At 42.4% G+C, this 12,731-nt stretch overlaps 1 protein-coding gene and 1 pseudogene across 1 annotated transcript in view; one reads left to right on the forward strand and one right to left on the reverse strand.

Moving 5' to 3' along the window:
* The window catches only part of LOC142698297 (uncharacterized), a 617,727-nt pseudogene that overhangs the window by 112,419 nt on the left and 492,577 nt on the right, over positions 1-12,731 (reverse strand).
* The window catches only part of LOC142665081 (uncharacterized), a 32,846-nt gene that overhangs the window by 10,286 nt on the left and 9,829 nt on the right, over positions 1-12,731 (forward strand). The window lies entirely within an intron of this gene.

The raw sequence follows: 12,731 nt of genomic DNA on the forward strand, positions 1-12,731 counted from the left end.
GATATGAGCTTATTGTTGGATCTTTCAGCAGCAGGACCCATGGCGCACGGCTACTCTCTGGACCAGCTTACCTTTTGAGAACATTTGCTCAGTTAGAACAATCCATTTAGTGTGGATGTGTCAGGTCTCTTATGTTCCCCTATCAGAGGGCAGCATAGGATCGGGGGGTAGACGCTGAGATCTGGGATATAACGTTTTTTATGACATCATTCAGTATTTTCATGAAAAGAATGGTATAAATTCTGCCAGGACTCCTAGAGAAAGCCTATGAGTCCTGCTTCCCCCGCCCACACAGAATGATTCTCCTTTGTCATCCTGCTCATAAAATCTGAGAGTTTGTGAGACGTTCCTGATGGGGTCAATGCCTGAGCTCCAAACAGACGTTCCTTACTTTACCTCCTGTCTGTGCTGAATATGTAATGATGCTGGAAGGGGTTAATATCAGCCCCCTGTCATTTGCGGTATGAGCTTCTAACCTTGTGTAAGGAGACCAGACGCCCTTAAGATTCTGTTCTGATTTAACTGTATTCTGTTAGGAAGTGTCTGTGTCTTTAAGATCGCCATGACTACTAATGTAGCTTCTGGGCGGTTCTGTTTATTTCCTGAGCCTATCCCACTTCTCTGTCTTCCTGTCAGGTGTAGGGTGGGGTATTTATACCTGGCCTCCTCCCTCTTTATTTGCTTGTGAATTTTCTCCTTTCTTAGGTGTTGTGATCAAGCTCTCACTTACCCTGTGCCCTAGACTTCTGGAGTTCTTGGAAACTGACCTCGGCTTGTCTCTCGTTAACCCTTTGTTTACCGGTTTTGATTATCTGCTCCCGGCTGGTTTTGACCTCTGCTGTACCTGATTTCCACTTGCTCTGTTTTGAATTTTCTGTTTACCCTCTGGCTGTCTGGTTACCTGTTCAGGTGTAGCCTGCATTTCACCCCTTATCCAACACTGAACTCTGTTAGAACAACCTGGGTTCTGTGCATCAAAAACCATCCTTCCTTGCGGTGGGCTCTGGCAAATGCCTCAGGGTAGCCTTAGATTCTGTCGATCAGAGTTGTGACGGATTTGGGGTTGCGGTTTTATTTTTCTCCCGACAGTCTCCAGCAGACTTTTGGGAATTGCGCAACCAGTGATTCTATAACATATTCAGGACGTGCAGCTGATTTTATACCATAATTAATTACATTGATATCGAAGCAGTAAAGATTCACACCTTCTAAGAAACCTTGATCAGCCAATAATAACTAAGGGAACCTGTCAGTAGGTTTGGAGCCACTAAACCACCAGCATACCGTTATACTGCCGGGTTTAGTGTTTAATACCTGCCCACCTCATAAACAAACGTTTAGGGAATAGTTAGTATAGTAAATTACAACTTACCGAAAGGAGCTCGGGAGCGACATCATGCGCATATGAAGCAGAGGACAGTTCACTGCGCATGCACCGTAAAGCGAGGTGTAGTGTCCTCGGCTTCATATGTGCATGCACCCGATGCTGCTGAACTTCTTCCAGTAAGTTTTAATTTACTTTACTAACCATTCCCTAAATGTCCTTTTCTTGAGGTAGGCGGGTTTAGAACGCTAAACTCCGGCTTCATGACGGCATACTGGTGGCTTTAAACCTACTAACCTATTTTAAAGCCTAATTACACCTTTTTGAATAAATTTTTTTTTTTTTTTATTGTTCATTTTCTTTCTCAATGCAAAATTAAGCAACTTTCTAAATAGTCTTCATTAAAATTTTCTGCCATTTGGCTGCTTTAGAGTTTGTGTAACTCCTGTAGACAGTTGGTCTACTGCAGATTCTAACTCATCCGTCAGTGTACTGCTCCTGGTGGCTGACTCAACTGCTCTTCCCCTCCCTTCTCTCAGTGTTAGGGCTTATTTAGAAGAACGTGACGTTTTTGCGCACGCAAAAACCGCTGCGTTTTGCGTGCGCAAAATGCACTTGACAGCTCCCTGTGCCCTGTTCATATGGATGCGTGGCTGCGTGCTTTTCGCGCAGCCGCCATCTTTATGATTATGACACTCCGTTTGGATGTTTGTAAACAGAAAAGCACGTGGTGCTTTTCTGTTTACATTCATTCTTTTACTGTTATTGCGCGAATAACGCTTGTCCCACGGAAGTGCTTCCGTGGGGCATGCGTGATTTTCACGCACCCATTGACTTCAATGGGTGCGTGATGCGCGAAAAACGGCGACACATAGAACATGTCGCGAGTTTTACGCAGCGGACTAACGCTGCGCAAAACTCACGGACTGTCTGCACTGCCCCATAGACTTCTCTAGGTCCGCGCGAGCCGCGTGAAACTCACGCGGCTGGCACGGACGCAAAACACGTTCGTCTGAATCCGCCCTTAGAGATGGCAGCGGAGGGTTGTACAGACAAGATCACACAAGCAATTAGTATCCTATTGAAGATAAGGAGGAGAGCTCACAGGTATACCTATACTTGGGCCTGCTATGTATAACCCCCCCCCCCCCCCCACCCACGCCGCTATCTCTAACACTAGAAAAAGAAAGGAGGAGGGAGAGCGGTTGAGTCAGCCGCCAGCAGCAGTGGAGTGCGGATTTGAGTTAGAATTTGCAGGAGACCAGCTGTCCACAGGAGTTACACAGACTCCACAGCAGCCAAGTGGTAGGACCTTTTTAATGAAGACTTTAGAAAGTTGCTTAATTTTACATATGGGAACCAAATAAACAATAAAAATAATTAGGTTGAAAGCTGTACATATCCTATAAGTAGTGCAACATTAAATGACATCCACTCATGATTAAAAGCCAGTAAATCATATGATCCTGCATTACTTCTTTTTTATTTTCAATGTCTGAAACTAAAGACAACAAGAAGTTGTGGCCCCTTATCCTCAGTGCGTTAGAGCCAAACATCGATATTATCCAACAAAAGCTCCGCCCAAAATGAAATATGTTCAGAAAGCAAAATATTCAAAATCAAAAATCCAATAATAATTTTGTTAATTAATTTAATTATTAAAAATTCAGGCAAAATGGACCAAGGCACCATTCCATAGTGAAGTTCTCCTACATTTCCCTCCTCTCTCATAATTCTATCACTCTTAATATAAAAAAAAAAAAGGTTTAGTAAACAACAAGGAGAAAATCTTCTCATCTACTAACATTATTGTATTATCTGCAGTATACATTGTCACCATATTATTCATAGTTGATACACATCTGTTAGTGGCCCATAAGATTATTTTAATATCTTTGTATATCAGAAACCTTATGGCCATACCTTGAACCTTTACCTGAGGTATCTCACTGAACCATCTGTTTGGCCTTTGTCGGGCTGATATACGTCAGTATACAGCAAAAAAAACTGTATAGAATAGCGTGGTAGACTACACTTTTGCATCCTGCGGAGTCCAGTAAAAAAACATATACCCTAAACATATGGTTTTTTTTTTACAATGGGAGCCTATAGTCGGCAGGTGGCACTATATGGCATCCGTCACAGGACTCAGTTAAACGGATAAGGTGAGAAGCTCCAGTGATGTAACTGAACAGTTATCACTGCAGCTTCCCTGGGCGAACTCAATCCTTGCAATACTGTGTATCTCCGCCTCGAAGGATCGGAAGAGGCATAGGCTTGACCTGAGGTTGCTACTTGAATAACCTTCTCTAGAACAGAGACAATAGAGCCTGCAGTGTGCACGGTGGATGTGACCCTCTTTTCCTCGTCACACCAGCAGAGCAGTATATATCGTGCCTCCGGCTCATGCTTAGTCATGTCCACCTAGCTGTGCTCGTGCCGCAGAGAAGAACACTCCCCACTTCCGGCCCGCACCTCATAGCTGGGCACAATACATACTCCCCGAATGAGGCGGCTGCAAGAGGGGAACAAACTACAATACATACAGTGAAGGAAATAAGTATTTGATCCCTTGCTGATTTTGTAAGTTTGCCCACTGTCAAAGACATGAACAGTCTAGAATTTTTAGGCTAGGTTAATTTTACCAGTGAGAGATAGATTATATTAAAAAAAAATACAGAAAATCACATTGTTAAAATTATATATATTTATTTGCTTTGTGCACAGAGAAATAAGTATTTGATTCTTTTGGCAAACAAGACTTAATACTTGGTGGCAAAACCCTTGTTGGCAAGCACAGCAGTCAGACGTTTTTTGTAGTTGATGATGAGGTTTGCTCACATGTTAGATGGAATTTTGGCCCACTCCTCTTTGCAGATCATCTGTAAATCATTAAGATTTCGAGGCTGTCGCTTGGCAACTCGGATCTTCAGCTCCCTCCATAAGTTTTCGATGGGATTAAGGTCTGGAGACTGGCTAGGCCACTCCATGACCTTAATTTGCTTCTTTTTATGGTTCAATCTTTTTATTAAAGTTTTCACATATAACAAGCATGACAATATACTTATTGTTTTCATAAGCACAGTACTACACAATTTGTCGTACATACAGTCAAGTAATATTTTCAACATACCAGAAGCCTTGAATAACACGTAAAATAACACATAAACATACATAAAGTCCACAAAGTTGACATTAAGATGCCTCTTTAAACTTACATTAGCATTTATCTTGTATACATTTTTAACAATTTTGTCTCAGATTGTTTTTGTCATTTCATCTTACTCAGTACCTTTAGGTTCTCCCCCCTCCCGTTCTCCCCAACCAATGAAGCCATTAGTTTTTAAAATTAGGATTTATTTTCCATGCATCCCATATATTCGAAAAGGATTGGGGAGCCGGTGATCCATATGCCACCATTTTCTCATACAGATATGTATTATTTATTTCTATTATCACTTCTTCTATTGATGGGACGTAAGTGGATTTCCAATACCTGGACAAGATAATTTTAGCTATTACCAATATTTTGCATATTAGAACTCTGAATCTCGGAGGGATAATCTGAAGTTCCATAAATAATAAAGCCACCTGAGGTGTTCCTATGACAGTTGACCCGCTAATATCCGAGATTATATTGAATATCTTTCTCCAGTACCCTAAAATACAGGGACATGTCCACAGAGTGTGTAGTAAGGTACCCTTTTGGCCACAACCCCTCCAACACAAGTATGAGGATGTTGGATACATTTTGCTTAACCGTTCTGGAGTATAATACCATCTCAGTATTGTTTTCATTGCTGATTCATAATGCGAGCTGCATATTAGAGATTTGTTAATCCATCTGAACGCTTTGGCCCACTCCTCATTTTCAAAGGTAATACCTAAATCTCTTTCCCATTCCCGAAATGGATATGTCTTACCAAACTTATTTTTTCCCTCAATAAAAGAATATATATGTTTTAACCCTTTGCTTTGCTGTGTGAATACCTGAAAGATAGGTTCATTACCTCTGATCTCCTCCTGACATCTCACTGTCATAAAATGTTTAATTTGTATATATTTATATCTATCTTTCTCTGTAAGAGCGTATATATCCGATATTCTCTCAAAAGGCATAATTTGGGACTTTACACATATTTTAGAGATGTCCGTGATACCCTTTTGGATCCATGTTGTCATATTTAAATTTGGGATCGCTAATTCCAATAGTTCCGTGGGGTAGGAATATATATCTAAAACATTGTTTGGTATTGACAGCTCGTGAAATTTTGACCACATATGTAGGGAGGCTTTAATTAATGGAGAAACCTTTAGACAAATGGGCATCTTCCAGTATGCAGCCTTCATCATCAGTTTCAAATTAAACGGTTGAGCTCCGTGGTTTTCAATTTGTACCCAATGTTTGTGGGTGTCCATTCGCCACCAAGATACAAGCGGAGATATTAGAGAGGCCATATAATAGTGGTATATGTCTGGTACACCAACCCCGCCTGCTTTCCTATCTTTGGTTAATAGTGTATATGAAGTCCTAGGTTTACCCCCAGCCCATATAAATTTTGAGATAATCTTCTGTATGGAAGCAAAGAATGACTTAGGGATTGAGATAGGGAGGGTGCGGAAGAGGTATAGAAGCTTAGGGAGTAGCATCATTTTAAAAGCTGCTATCCGTCCTATCCACGAAATTTCAAATTTAGTAATTCTCTGAGTCTCAAGTTGAACAATGTTTAACATTGGTATATAATTGCGTTTATAGAGATCCTTATGAGCTGAGGTTAATACTACCCCTAGATAATCTATCCCATTTGGTTGCCAGTCAAAAAAGAATCGATTTTTCATAAAAGAAAGTGAATGACCAGCAATATTTATGGGGAGAACTTGAGATTTGGAGGTGTTCAGTTTGTAATGTGAGATGCGCCCAAATTTCGTGATAATGTCTACTGCTGCTTCAAGAGATTCCTCTGGATCTGATAATGTGAGGATCACATCATCTGCATATAGTGAGACGGTATGTTCCCGCTCTCCTATCTTTACCCCTTTAACCAAAGGGTCTTCTCTTAAGGCTTGTGCTAGTGGTTCTATTGATAGGACAAATATTAGGGGGGATAACGGACATCCCTGCCTGGTCCCATTGGAAATATGGAACGCGTCTGATAGAGCTCCATTTGTAAAAACCCTTGCTGAAGGAGCCGAATATAGTGCCATAATGGCTGTCAATATGTTACCCCTGAATCCCATATGTTTAAGGACCGAAAACGCATACATCCAATTAATCCGGTCGAATGCTTTCTCAGCGTCTAATGATACCAGTATGGAGGGTATGTTCTGCGTCTCCAGATAATGTAAAATGTTTAGGATGCGTCTGGTGTTGTCCGGGGCTTGTCTGTTTTTGACAAATCCAACCTGGTCAGGATTCACCAAATCAGGTATTAAAGGAGCTAATCTAACAGCCAATAATTTGGCATAAATTTTCAGATCTGAATTCAGTAATGATATAGGCCTAAAATTTTGTGGAACATCTGAATGCTTTCCTGGTTTGGGCAATGTTACAATTAGGGCCTCCTGGTTTTCCCTTGGGAACGAACCCGACTCCATAGCCTTCTCAAACACCCTTTGCATGTATGGGGCAAGAATAGGTTGAAATGTTTTGTAGTAGTCATTTGCCAGTCCATCTGGTCCCGGCGATTTAAATGTAGGAAGGGAAGCGATAATTTTAGATATCTCTTCCTTTGTCACAGGAGAGTTCAGCTCCTCTATTTGTTCTTCCGTTAGTTTGCTAAGTTTTAATTTAGACAAGAACTGTTGGATTTCTGTTTCTAGTATTGGGAAGGAAAAAGGGTCTGAGCGCAGGTCATAGAGCGTACCATAATAGTCTTTAAATCTATTAGCAATCTCAATAGGGCTATATAGCTTACCATTCTCTGTTTTATTTTTCAGATAGGGAATTCTATTTTTAGTATGTTGTATCTTGATCCGGGAAGCTAGAAGTTTAGTTGCTCTATCATTCTGGGAGTAGTATTTGGCTTTCACCTTTTTTAAATTTTGTTGATAGCGAAAAAGGAGAGAGGTACGGAGTTTCTGTCTAAGATTCGCCAGGGCCTCTACTTGTGCCGATGTTTGTTGGGCTTTATTAAGTACTTCTAGTTGTTTGATTTCTTCAAGAAGCTTAGTTATCTGTTCATTCCGTACTTTTTTGTCCCTATGTCCCAGCTTAATAAATGTTCCCCTTATAAAAGCTTTATGGGCATTCCATAATGTGTATGGATCATTCACCGAGTCAACATTAGCCTCAAAATATTCCTGTAAATCTGTTTCAAAAATAGGTCTATATTTTGAGTGATTTAAGATGTATGAATTACTTCTCCATATGTATGTCTGTTTGGAATTGTGCGTCTCTTCTATTGACAAAGTAATGGCGGCATGGTCCGACCACGTGATGTTTTCAATCGTGGACGCCTGAGTTTTTGTTAAACTTTCTTTGTCTACTACAAACATATCTATTCTTGAATATGTTTTGTGTGCTGCCGAGAAGAATGAATAATCTCGTTCTGTCGTATGATGTGTTCTCCATACATCATACAACTCCCTCTGCCACAGTACTCTGCCCAGTGACGGTACATTTCCTCTGGCAGAAGAGGTTGTATCCACCTCAGGATCTGATATAGTGTTAAAATCCCCACATATGACAAGTCTCCCCTGTTTGATCTTATTTACCCGTCTTAATAATTTGTGCACAAATCTTATTTGGCCTTTATTTGGAGCGTATATAGATGCTATTGTGTATATTACACTATTAATGGAGCAGACCAGTATGACAAATCTACCCATTGGGTCCACCTCCTCAGTAATAAGTTGAAAAGCCAGGGAATCTTTCATAGCAATAAGTACCCCTCTAGATTTGGAATGATAGTGTGCTTGAAAAACGCATCTGAAATTTGGATGCTTCATCCGAAAGGCATCCTTCTGTACAAGATGCGTCTCCTGAGCACATATGACATCGCACGATAGGCTTTTTGCTTCCGCCCACAGGGATGCCCTTTTTTGTGGACTATTCAGCCCTTTTACATTTAAGGAAAGAATTTTAAGTACCATTGGGAAATACAACAAGATTGATATATGTTAGAGATGCACCTGTCAGCGGATGAACTTTCACATAATGATGTGACCTCCGTATACTTAAACATATTGTCAGACTTTGTGGAAAAACAGACAAACAATAAACTTGAATAACCATGAGTAACCATGACTTTGTGTATAATGCCCTTGCGGGCAGACAAACAAAAAGGTCTAGCATATTAGCTAACCTCAAATTTTCGGGTTTAGAGAACATTGTCCCTGAGTACCGAGTCTACAGGAAATAGCCGCTCGGTTCACCCGAGATCTCTCTTAGGAACCTCAGATCTTATCCCTTCTCCTCTGTTTTGCGGACTGCCATCCATCCGATATCGGTCTCGGAATTTGTCGTTGTGTTGGCTCTGCATTCGGCGCTTGTAAATTCCACTTGCGTAATAAGGCCATCCCTTCTTCCATATTCCTAACGATGTGGAATTCGTTATTACTAGATATAATCAGCCGCACCGGAAATCCCCACTTATATACAATCTTGTTTTCTCTCAATACCGCAGTAATCGGATTCAGTTGTCGACGAAGTTGAAGCGTTGCCGCTGATAGATCCGTAAATAACATTAGCTTCCGGTAGGGCTCTGGTAGATTTCCTATCTTTCTTGTCGCCGCCATTAAATTCTCTTTGGTCTGATAAAAATGGATCCGAGCTAATACATCTCTAGGTATTGATTCTTCCAGGTGTCTAGGGCGAGGGACTCTATGAGCTCTGTCTATCAGCATATCAGATGGTCGACATGTGGGAAGCATAACATGTATAAACTTTTGGATAAATTGCTCCAACTCTTGGGGGGCTACATTTTCAGGTATACCCCTAAATTTGATGTTGTTTCTCCTTGACCTGTCCTCCAGATCTGCCACCTTGGTGCGGAGAAACTGCACTTCTGATTCCATTTGGTAATGTGCATCAATTAAATTATTATGTGAGCTTGCAAATTCTCCCATCTTGGATTCCACAGCGTGAACCCTTTGATCCACTTCCTGCACCGCTACTTGGAGAGGATTAATTAAATGGCCAATGTCCGTTTGCAATGAGCGTCTCAACGCTTGTAACATGTGTTTCATGCTGGACTCAGTAAGCGCCATGTCAGATGTAGGAATGCCCTCAAACATGTCCGCTGTCTCCAGAACCCCCATCCCTGGAATAACATCGTGGCTTACCTCATTGCTGAGGACAGACGAAAGTTGTATCTGCTGGGCATGACTCTTCTTGCTGATGGGGGATGGTGACGACGGAGCCGATGAGGAGAGCTCTCTTGAATGGCGTCTCGCTGGTAAGTCTGTTGCTGTGTCTCTCCCCTCCTCTCCCTCTTGGTTCCGCTTATTTGCTGGAGATATTACCGGAGGATGGGGAGGTGCTGATGTACTGCGTCTCGGCATGTTCGCTGCAGTGCGCGCGTCCCTTTGTCCGGTCGGATGTTCAGACACCACGAGGCCTGTGCCTGCTTCTGCGGCCGCGCCATCTTGGCTTCTCTCGGATGTTGCGGAGAAGAAGAAATCCATCAACTTCTCCGGTTTCGCCGTCAGTTTCTTCTTCTTAGGCATGTCGGCAGCAGTTTCCCACGATTGATTCTTGTCTTTGAAGGTAATTGGTTATCTTTATCGTCGCTGTTTTAAGATCTCGGGTACGGAGCTAACCTCTCATGCAGCCATCTCGGTCAGCAGCCAGGCCACGCCCCAATTTGCTTCTTTTTGAGCCACTCCTTTGTTGCCTTGGCTGTATGTTTCGGGTCATTGTTGTGCTGGAAGACCCAGCCACGAGCCATTTTTAATGTCCTGGTGGAGGGAAGGAGGTTGTCACTCAGGATTTGACGGTACATGGCTCCATACTTTCTCCCATTGATGCGGTGAAGTAGTCCTGTGGCCTTAGCAGAGAAACACCCCCAAAACATAATGTTTCCACCTCCATGCTTGACAGTGGGGACGGTGTTCTTTGGGTCATAGGCAGCATTTCTCTTCCTCCAAACATGGCGAGTTGAGTTAATACCAAAGAGCTCAATTTTAGTCTCATCTGACCACAGCACCTTCCAATCACTCTCAGAATCATCCAGATGTTCATTTGCAAACTTCAGACGGGCCGGTACATGTGCCTTCTTGAGCAGGGGGACCTTGCGGGCACTGCAGGATTTTAATCCATTACTGCGTAATGTGTTACCAATGGTTTTCTTGGTGACTGTGGTCCCAGCTGCCTTGAGATCATTAACAAGTTCCCCCCGTGTAGTTTTCGGCTGAGCTCTCACCTTCCTCAGGATCAAGGATACCCCACGAGGTGAGATTTTGCATGGAGCCCCAGATCGATGTCGATTGACAGTCATTTTGTATGTCTTCCATTTTCTTACTATTGCACCAACAGTTGTCTCCTTCTCACCCAGCATCTTACTTATGGTTTTGTAGCCCATTCCAGCCTTGTGCAGGTCTATGATGTTGTCCCTGACAGCCTTAGAAAGCTCTTTGGTCTTGCCCATGTTGTAGAGGTTAGAGTCAGACTGATTAATTGAGTCTGTGGACAGGAGTCTTTTATACAGGTGACCATGTAAGAGCTGTCTTTAATGCAGGCACCAAGTTGATTTGGAGCGTGTAACTGGTCTGGAGGAGGCTGAACTCTTAATGGTTGGTAGGGGATCAAATACTTATTTCTCTGTGCACAATGCAAATAAATATATATAATTTTGACTATGTGATTTTCTGTATTTTTTTTAATATAATCTATCTCTCACTGGTAAAATTAACCTAGTCTAAAAATTCTAGACTGTTCATGTCTTTGACAGTGGGCAAACTTACAAAATCAGCAAGGGATCAAATACTTATTTCCTTCACTGTACATCATGACAGGCATTGTTTCTATGAACTATAAATAGTATATGGGGAACAAGGAGGAGTATGGAAGAGGTGAAGGCGAGGTGGGGTGATCACTGTTTACCTCTGTTCTACTGACTGCATCTTCTGCATGGGAGTAGTAAAGATCACCCTTGTTCCCCTATACCGTGTATTGTTCAGTGAAGCGCTGCCTGCGAGGGGAAAGGGGCTGTATAGGCAACGTGTCTTATTGTATGTCTATACAGTGAGATACGTTGCAGCCTTCCGTGGAAGGTATACGTCGGGAGTCCTACTGACATGTAACTCCAACAGAAAGCTCAATACTTGGTTTCCACAGAGCCCAAGATATACACCCATCAGCCATAACATTAAAACCACCTTCCTAATATTGTGTACGTCCCCTTCGTGCCAACAAAATAGCTCTGATTTATCGAGGCATAGAACTCCATAAGACCTCTGAAGGTTCCTTTTGTATCTGGCACCAATACGTTGGCAGCAGATCCTTTAAGTCCTGTAAGTTGTGAGGTGGAGCCTCCATGGATTGGACCTGTTTTTCCAGCACGTCCTACAGATGATCGATCGGATTAAGATCTGGGGAATTTGGAGTTGAAGTGAAAACTTTGAGCCCTGAACACTTTGAACTCATTGAACTCTTTGTCATGTTCCTCAAACCATTCCTGAATAATGTTTGCAGTGCGGCAGGGCACATCCTGCTGAAAGAGGCCACTGACATTTGACAATACTGCTGCCATGAAGGGGTTTGCTTGATATATGACCATGTTTAGGTAGGTTTCAAAAAAACATCTATGAATGCCGGGACCCAAGTTTTACCATCAGAACATTTCCCAAAGCATCTCACTTCCTCAGCCACCACCCACTCTGCAGTTTGTTCTATAGTAGTTCTTTCCATAATGCATCATGGTGCTATCTCTTCCCCAGGAAGCGACGCACCCGGCCGTTCGTTTGATGTAAAAGTTAACTTGATTAATCAGATCATGCAACTTTCTTCCATTGCTTTATGGTCCATTGTAGAAGCTTTTGCCAGAGGACAGGTATCCGCACTAGGACTAGTCCGCAGTGATGCAGCCCTAAATGCAGCGAGCTGAAATGCTCTGAGTGTTCCAGTTTATCGAGGTTTAGATAGCACCAGGTCCACAGGTGGGTTCATACATAGTGGCCCAACCCAGTAAGGTATGAAGACGGTACAATGCACACCAACGGGAGTAATTTTCAAGGTAGATATTTATTATTTTGCCAGTAACGTTACGGTCATATCCTTGACCTTCCTCAGGCACTGTAGTTCCTGCGAAATGGCGCTTGTATAGACGCGGCTTGCCGCAATCAGTGGCGCTTTTGCGAAATGGCGCTTGTCGCGGCTGGCCACAATGAGAGGTGTTCTGTATGTTCCGACACCTTTCAATCATAGCCAGCATTATGTTTTTGAACAGTTTATTCTGCAGTAGTTCTC

This window comes from Rhinoderma darwinii, chromosome 1 (assembly GCF_050947455.1).
Source record: "Rhinoderma darwinii isolate aRhiDar2 chromosome 1, aRhiDar2.hap1, whole genome shotgun sequence".
In the NCBI taxonomy this organism is placed as follows: Eukaryota; Metazoa; Chordata; class Amphibia; order Anura; family Rhinodermatidae; genus Rhinoderma; species Rhinoderma darwinii.